The 8,055-nt window shown below is 49.9% G+C and overlaps 1 protein-coding gene across 1 annotated transcript in view; it reads right to left on the bottom strand.

Moving 5' to 3' along the window:
- Zc3h7b (zinc finger CCCH-type containing 7B) overlaps nucleotides 1-4,738 on the bottom strand; it is a 46,554-nt gene extending 41,816 nt beyond the window's left edge. Inside the window, exon 1 of the mRNA XM_055602955.1 lies at nucleotides 4,458-4,738. The gene's annotated coding sequence lies outside the window, so the exon portion shown is untranslated. The remainder of the gene's footprint in view (nucleotides 1-4,457) is intronic.
- Between the last annotated feature and the right edge of the window lie 3,317 nt (nucleotides 4,739-8,055).

The raw sequence follows: 8,055 nt of genomic DNA, 5'->3' as shown, positions 1-8,055 counted from the left end.
AGTTTCCAGCCAGCCTGGTTTACTGAGTAAGTTTCAGGACAGTCAGGGACACAAAGAGAAACTGTCAAAACAAAATAACAAAACAAAAGCAAGCAAACAAGAAAGAAAAAAGTATGTGTATGTGTATATGTATAGTGCTTTTTGGTTAGTTTATAACAAAAGGCATTTCACAGATGTGGTGTCATCTTTCCTTTCTAGAAATTTTATCAGGCAGACCTTTTCTTTTCTCCCTCTCCCCTTCCCCTCTCTTAACAGGGTAATAGACCAGGCTTGGTCTTGAACTCACAGAGATCCGACCGTCTGTGCCTCTGCCTCCCAAGTGCTGGAATCACAAGCATGCACCACCCAGCCTGTCGTGGGGGGGAGGGGGTAGGTATTTTTTAATACTTCTTTTCCAGGTAAAGAATGTAAGGCTTAATGTGTTTCTTGCTAGAAATGTACACTGCAGAGCTAGGCCTTTGGAATAGTTTTCTGTCTCTGGATGTTCACCCTGTCCCAGAGTCCTGTGTGACCTACCAAGTTAAAAGGCCCTCTGGTAAGCTACTGTGAGGCAGGTCTTGGACCAAGCTCCTTATTATGGTCTGGCTGGAAACAGGAAGGTAAATTCGGTAAGAAAGCATGGGCTTACAGAGATGGTCCGATGGCTAAGAGCTCAGCCCATACATGAGGGTCAGGTTCAGGAAGAGACCCTGCCTTTTCAGGAGTCTGTGCTTGTACACAGGTGCGGGCATCCACACACGTGTTCGTGTATGGACACACACAATTAGCCTTTTAAAAATGAAACTGAGCTCGGCGCAGTGGCGTACACCTGGAATCCCAGCACTCAGGGAGGCAGAGGCAGGTGGATCTCATTGAGTTTGAAGCCAGCCTGGTCTACAAACAAGTCTAGGACACCCACGGCTACACAGAGAAGCCCTGTTTTAAAAAAAGAAAGAAAAGAAACAAAGCTGAGAACTTATGAAGAAAGAAAAGAGCTCACTGGTCTGTGCAGGACAGAAGGCAAGGTGGCCCGTGGGAATGTGCAGGAAAGTTTCCTGTAGGAAGTGGAGCTTAGGATGAAAGAACGGGATGCTTGCCCAAGGCAAGAGGACAAGGAAGACTATCTTGGGTTAACTTCTATTACTCCCGTGCAGGGAGACTGAGATTTTAATATTTTAAAAATTATTATCATTATGTTTATTTTTGGTTTTTTTTTTTTTTTTTTTGTTTTTTGTTTTTGTTTTTCGAGGCAGGGTTTCTCTGTGTAACAACCTCGGCTGTTCTGGAACTAATTCTGTAGGGCAGGCTGGCCGTCGGCTCACAGAGACCCTCCCGCCTCTGCCTCCCCAGTGCTGGGATTAAAGGTGTGCATCATGCCTGGCTAAGATTTTGTTTTTTATTCATGTATGTGGACATGCAAGTGCAGGTGGCGGCAGAAAGGGTGTCATATCCCCTGGAGCTGGGGTTACAGGCAGTCGTGAGCTGCTTGACGGAGGTGCTGGGAACTGAACTCCTCTGCAAGAGCACTTATCTGCTGAGCCACCTTGCAAGCCACCACCACCCCCCTCCTTTTTTCCTTTAAAACAAGGTCTCCGGTCAGGCATGCTAGGCAGGCCTCTGAGTTTGAGGCCAGCCTGGTCTACAAAGTGAGTTTCAGAACAACAGAGCTATCCGGAGAAATGTAGAGGAACTTTAATTCAGAACATGGCTGTCCTGGCAAGAGATCACATCCAAAGATGTTCTAAGTCTGTGTGATCCAGCTGGAATACAAACATGCCTTTAATTCAGGAGACAGGCAAGCAGATCTGAGTTCAAGGCCAGCCTGGTAGAGAGCAAGTTTAAGGTAAGGAAAAGCTAAGCTTAGATCCAGGCATGGTGGTACATGCCTTTAATCCCAATGAAGGTAAAGTTGCCCTGTAGAAGGAAGCGCCCATGTTTGAAAGTGATATTTAATTGATGGCAGAAAAAGTGACAAATCAGAGAAAGACTTGACACAGTAGGATATGCCCGACTCTTCGGAGAACAGAGAGGAAAGGGAAGCTACTTAAGGGAGCAACACAGAGAAGGAGAGAGAAGAGGCAGTTTTACCTGGACAGTGATAGAGAAACGGTTTGCAGACGAAGAACACAGGTGAACACGGAATGAGCAGAGAAGGAGCCAGAAGATTAGCAAAGGTTGTTTGGAGTTAGTTTGAGGTCAAGCAGAGCAATTCAGAGGCTAAGAGAAGCCAGACTGAATAGGTCAACTTGGAGAGGAGTTTGAGCCAGAACAGCAGAGTTGAACCAGCTGGCCCAGAGCTCAGTAAGAACAACAAAGGGTGAGCTTGTTCAGCTGTACGTGTTAGAGACTGAAAACATTCTAGGCCTAGATAAGATTGTATGAAGGCTAGAAGCATCCAGGAAGAGGCCTAGGTTAACTGACGGAGGCAATAATCCTCTGAGAAAACTGAAATAAGTGAATAATAGCTATGCAGGTATTATCATTTTAAGAGTCTCAAACCCACTATATTTGTACTGGGTTTGAGAAGATTGTACTGTCCCATACCTAAGAATCAAGAGACAAGCTCATAAAATTGAACTCAGCATCCAAAAAAATTCAACAAGTAGCTAGGCTTGGTGGTACACGCCTGTAAATCCCAGCACTCACGGAGGCAGAGGCAGGTGGATAACTGCTCTACAAAGAGAGTCCAAAACAGCCAAAGCTACACAGAGAAACCCTGTCTAAAAACAACAACAACAAAAAACAAACAAAAATTCAACAAGCCACATGGCTACATTCTGAACTGTCCTACCTAAACTGGTTATAGCTTACAGTAACCATTAAACAGACATTATGGAACCACAAATCCACTCCCTCACCCTCAGGGCTCCCTCCCAGAATCGGAGATTTGGAGTCTGGTAACTAGTTAGGAATCCTGTCTCTTGTGTAAATTTCCAGCAAGATGCCCAATTCTCTACACCTTCAGTTCCTCATCTGGAAAACAAGGATGGAAAATGTCTACCATAACGGCCATGAAGGGCAGATGAGCCCATGTATGTCCAGCTCAGGATGGATGGACACGGACACACGGACACACACACACACACACACACACACACACACTCCCCCTTCAAGAACCTGCTTCACCCAGCTTTGGGCCTGTCTCGGGAGTAGAGGGAAAGATTCTGCTGGAATTTCATGTCCAACATAGTTGCTAAACGTACTATAATTATCACATTTGTGTAAAAATTCAAGGCTCTGCATTCCGCTATTTTCATCAAATTGGATGAACTGCTGCCACTAGGGAAAATGGCAAGAAGTTGGGGGGGGGGTGCCCGAGGACCTCAGTCCTGACTAACAACCTGGAAAAAAATTAAATCCCCCACGCTGTGGGCCCCCAGTCCCCGGACTTGAAGCCCAGACCCCTCCAGGTCCGTTCCCCCATCTATGTCCTGCTGGCACCTCAGCCATCCTGTTCTGTCAAGAATGAATTCTTTCTACAGGATCCCTTCCCACTCCTGGGGCGTGTTGGGGGGGGGGGGGGCTTTTGTCTTTGGGAAGGGCCCCAACCCAGGAACTTTACCAACACCTGAACCTGAGGGTCCTCTAAGCAGGAAAGAAAGAGTTGAGTCGCAGAGGGGAGCTTCTGTCCGCTGAGAGCCCTGGTGGGGTCGGCTCTGCTTCTCCAGGGACCCCAGCCCTGCCAGGGCACCCAGCCCTGCCAGGGCACCCCTCAATCGGCAGAGTCCCGGCACCCAGCAGCCCCCGTGCACCCCCCACCTGGTTACTGCCCACCCGTGGCGGATGCCACGACCGGAAATGCCCTTCTGCTCAGCAGACCCAGACCGCGCCCCCCTTTCCTGCCGCCCCCTCCCCCAGGGCTGGGCCCGCAGGCCCCGGATCCCCGGACTCGCGTGGCCGCCGTAACCGACTCCGGCAACCCATCAGCCGGCCATTGTCCCTGGCCTTCGCCGCGGCCCCTCCACCTCTAGGCACTGCAGATCCAAAGCGAATACAAAAGGAGAGGGGGGATCCCCTACTGTCAGACTCGGACCACCCCCTTGCAGTGGGATCCGCAAAGCATCCGTGCAGCCCAAAGCTCTAGACCCCGGGGGAGACTGCTCCCCCCCACCGCCACCACGGAAGAAAACCCCAAGACATCCCCTGGGGGCTGCACTGCAGATTCAATCTCCCAGGTGGCAGGTGCCCGGGCACACAATAACTTTGAAACTTTGGGGCAGGGGTACGGGGATCTGCAGAGAGGTCCCCCCCCAAAAAAAAAAAACCAGTTCACGGTAAACGGGGAGCTATTGCATTATTCTTGCAATGCCGCCTTTCCAGGTGGCCTGGCCCCGGCTTCCCGCGCCGCCTCCGCGCACGGCCCTGCCCGGGCCCCTGCCCGAGCGCCCCGGCCCCGCGCGCCCCAACCTCGCGCGCCGCTGGGGACGCGGTTGGCCGGGCCTCTGCCCCGCGGGGCTCGGCCGCGCCAAAGCACTCACCTCGGCCGGGCTGCGCTCCCCGCGGGCCTGCGCCGAGCCCGATAAATGGTATGCTATGACTAGAGGTATGATTACGTTATTATTATTAGTAATAATAAGAGTAAATGCTATTTAATTACGGGCGGCCGCATCCTGCTCCCGGCGCCGCCGCCCGGGCAGCTCGGTCCATGTGGCTCCGGAGCGCTTTACTTTCATTTCCAGCCCCCTCGGCCGGCCGCTCGCGGCAGCGCCCGCTGGAAGCTCCGTCTCCTTGCAGCTCTCCCTCCTCGGGTCCTAGAGAGCGCAGCTCCTCCTCGCCCCAGTCGCGCCCGGGGTGGGCGGCGCGGGCTGCGCACCTTGAGGGGGGTGGGGAGGGAGGAGGGAGTCTGGAAGCCCCCCTTCCCGGTGGACGGTTTGTGCCTGGAATTCACCTTGATTTTCTTTTAAAAGTGCCCTTCCTTTTCTGGGCTTTTCTTCTGGCGGTTTTGCATTTCTGGGCGGATGCTGGACCAACCTCCCCCCCCACCAACACCACCACCTCCAAACCCAGCAAAAAGCCACGCTTGGCTTTCCAAGTATTTCCAGGTATTTGGTGAAGGAAGACATCTTCAAGCCCCTGCTCGGGTTGTGCCCTTTTCGTTAATAAGGACTCAATCAGGATCTCATTTGGCTGGGGTTGGTAGGAAGTTAAAAAAAAAAAAAAAAAAAAATCAATGACTCTTGTTTAAGAAGGCCTGGCTGATTTTATTCAAGGAAGGGCCATCGTGGTGGGTTTAGGGACCACTGCAGAGGGCTTTTGCAGTGATGCAGAGACACTGGGCTCAGCCCTGAATTCAGCATAACATGAACTGGCAAGGAGCAGGGCAGGGTCAGCGGCCAGAAAGGTAAGGATAAAATGTGATCGAGCCCCACCCAACGGGCTTCTTTTCAAGTGTTTTTAAAGTCTGGTTTTTTGTTTGTTTGTGTGTGTGCTGGTGTTTTGGCTGTAGGTATCTATGTGCATGGCGGCCAAAGGAGGGCATCAGAGCTCCTGAAACTGGAGTCTCAGACGGTTGTAAGCCCTTGTGTGGGTACTAGGAACTTAACACAGGTCCTCTAGAAGAGCAGCTGGTGCCTTTAATGGCTAAGCCATCATCTCTTAAAGATGGGTCAGGAGCTGCCATGTCACTTTGGGGGAATAAGTAGAGGAAGAGGATCCCAGGTTGATATTGATGCTGTGTAAAGGCGGAAGGTAGGGGCTTGGGGTTGAACCAACTTAGCAGGATTCTTGCTAAAATTTGGACAATTAGGTCAGGCTTGTCGGAGAACAATTTGAGGCAGAGGCAGGCCAGATCTCTGTGAGTTCAAGGCCAGTCTGTTCTAAACAGCAAGCTGCAGGACAGCCAGGACTACACAGAGAAACACTATCTCAAAAATAATGGTAATAAATAAAATTTAAAAGTAAAATTCAGAGAATCTAGAAATAAATACACAAGCCTAAAGGTCTAGGCCTATTTGAAAAGCTCAGGGGAGCCTTGGTAGAATTCTATCATAGAAAGCCTCTTTGTTGGGGGTCTTTCTAGAAGGGGCTTAAGGTTGCTAAGAGGACCGAGATAAAAGAGAGGCTAACCAAACAGATGATCTGTAAGCAATCATGGTATAGCCTCAGAAATGGTTATAGACAGGCAGGATTTAAGTCCAGATCTTTCGATTCCAAATAGTGTTTGCCCTACACAGTAGGCACCGCCCTCTTGATTCCTGAAACCCAATCCCAGGAAGCAGGTTCCCTCTCTCCTCTTCATTTTGTGCACGTGTGTGCATGAATATTTAAGTTATGGCAGATCATCTGTGAGCCTGGCAGGCTTCATCTCTACAAATGTTATCTCTTTGACAAACACTTGTGCCAGACATACCCTTGGGAGTTAGGGCTATAACACGGAGACGAATTTTAAACAGTTAAATATGCTATGGCAGGTGCCTAGAAAGAACAAGAATCTAGGGCTCTGTTGGCTTATTCACAAAAGAATCCTGGAAAACGGGTTTTAGCATGCCCATTTCATAGGTGGATAACTGATGCTCAGAGATTAAGCTGTCCAAGGGGCAGCTTTGACTCCAGAGTCTCTGTGTCTTACATGACCTCTGGTAGTTTCTAGTAACTCTTTTTTTTCAGGGCACATTGGAAAGGGAGCAAATGCTCATATGCTTCTCTCTCTCTCTCTCTCTCTTTTTACCTTGTTGTTGCTGCTGTTGCTGTTTTTTGAGACAGGGTTTCTCTGTGTAGCCCTGGCTGTCCTGAAACTCACTCTGTAGACTAGGCTGACCTCAAACTCACAGAGATCGGCCTGCCTCTGCCTCCTGGTGCTGGGACTAAAGGTGTGTAACCAGGCCCTGCCTGCTCCTGCCCTTGCAAAAGTTCTTCAGCTCTTTCCGGGATGTGGCTGCCTCCTTCCTCTTCACTACCCTGAGATTAGCAAGCACAAAGCCAGGCCCTGGGATGATGAGAGGGGACAATCTCAGAAGCAAAAGCAGAATGCAGTGGCTCTCAGATGTCACTGGTGTTTATGTGGAAACAAGCCTTGGGTGACTTGGGATGGACTCAAGATGATGGGCTCAGGGTGGAGACAGTCTGAGCATGGCGACTTAAGTGTGGGCATGTTGGGCGAGGGCTTCTGGGTAATATGGTGAGAATCCGTAGGCTAACACTAGGAATACTTAAGATTTCTTGCTTTGGCATTTGTTGACTATCTGACACACACCCCCCCTAAAGCAAACCAAGCAATCTTAGAGTGCCGGTTACCTCCTACCTCAAATCAAGAGTAAAACGAACCAACCACTGAGCCAGCTAGGCACTGGGGCATACACCTGTTATGGAGGCAGGAAGCAAGAGAATCAGACATTTAAGGCCAGCCTCAGCTAGCCCAAATTCTAGCCCACAGTGAAGACTGAGCAATACCAGTGCCCAATCATGTGCAATCTCTGCTGAAGTGTCCCTGGCAGCCTACCACATCAGGCATCGCTGTTAGTAGCGTTCATTTCGGGGATCAGGCTACTGAAGGCAGCTGTGTGATTACACCCCGCCTCAGATGAATTAGCAGGCAAGAGGCCCCAAGATTCTGCCGTCCCGAGCTGCTGGTGAAATACAAATATCCTTCCAAGAGGAATGTCTGCTAATTAAGGGAGATTTGGCAGGATGCTGGCGTCTAAGGTTTTCAATATGGCATCAGTTTGTTAAGCTGGACTGTCAGAGACGTCCCAGCCAGAGGTGAGGTGCTTTGTTGGAGATGAGTACCAAGAATCTCATACCAGTAGACTGTTTTCGGAGGAGTCCTGATATTCAGCTGCGAGCTCCTATGTCCTCACAGCAAAGCTGAAAGAGCATTAACAGCCCCTACCTATTTATCCTGAGCAAAGGTATGCTCTTTTTTTTTTTTTATTAAGTCTCTTTTTAAAATTTATTTATCTAATATGCATTGGTGGTGGTGGTGGTGGTGGTGGTGGTGGTGGTGGTGGTGGTGTGTGTGATCCCCTGGAACAGGAGTTACAGACAGTTATGAGTTGTCATGTGGGTGCTGGGATTGAATCCTGATCCTTTGGAAGAATAGCCAGTCCTCTTAACCGCTGAGCCATCTCTCCAGCCCCA

This window comes from Psammomys obesus, unplaced genomic scaffold, assembly GCF_907164565.1.
Source record: "Psammomys obesus unplaced genomic scaffold, mPsaObe1.curated_primary_1811, whole genome shotgun sequence".
NCBI lineage: Eukaryota > Metazoa > Chordata > Mammalia > Rodentia > Muridae > Psammomys > Psammomys obesus.
Note: the sequence above shows the minus strand (reverse complement) of the source record. Positions and strands in the feature narration are given on the sequence as shown.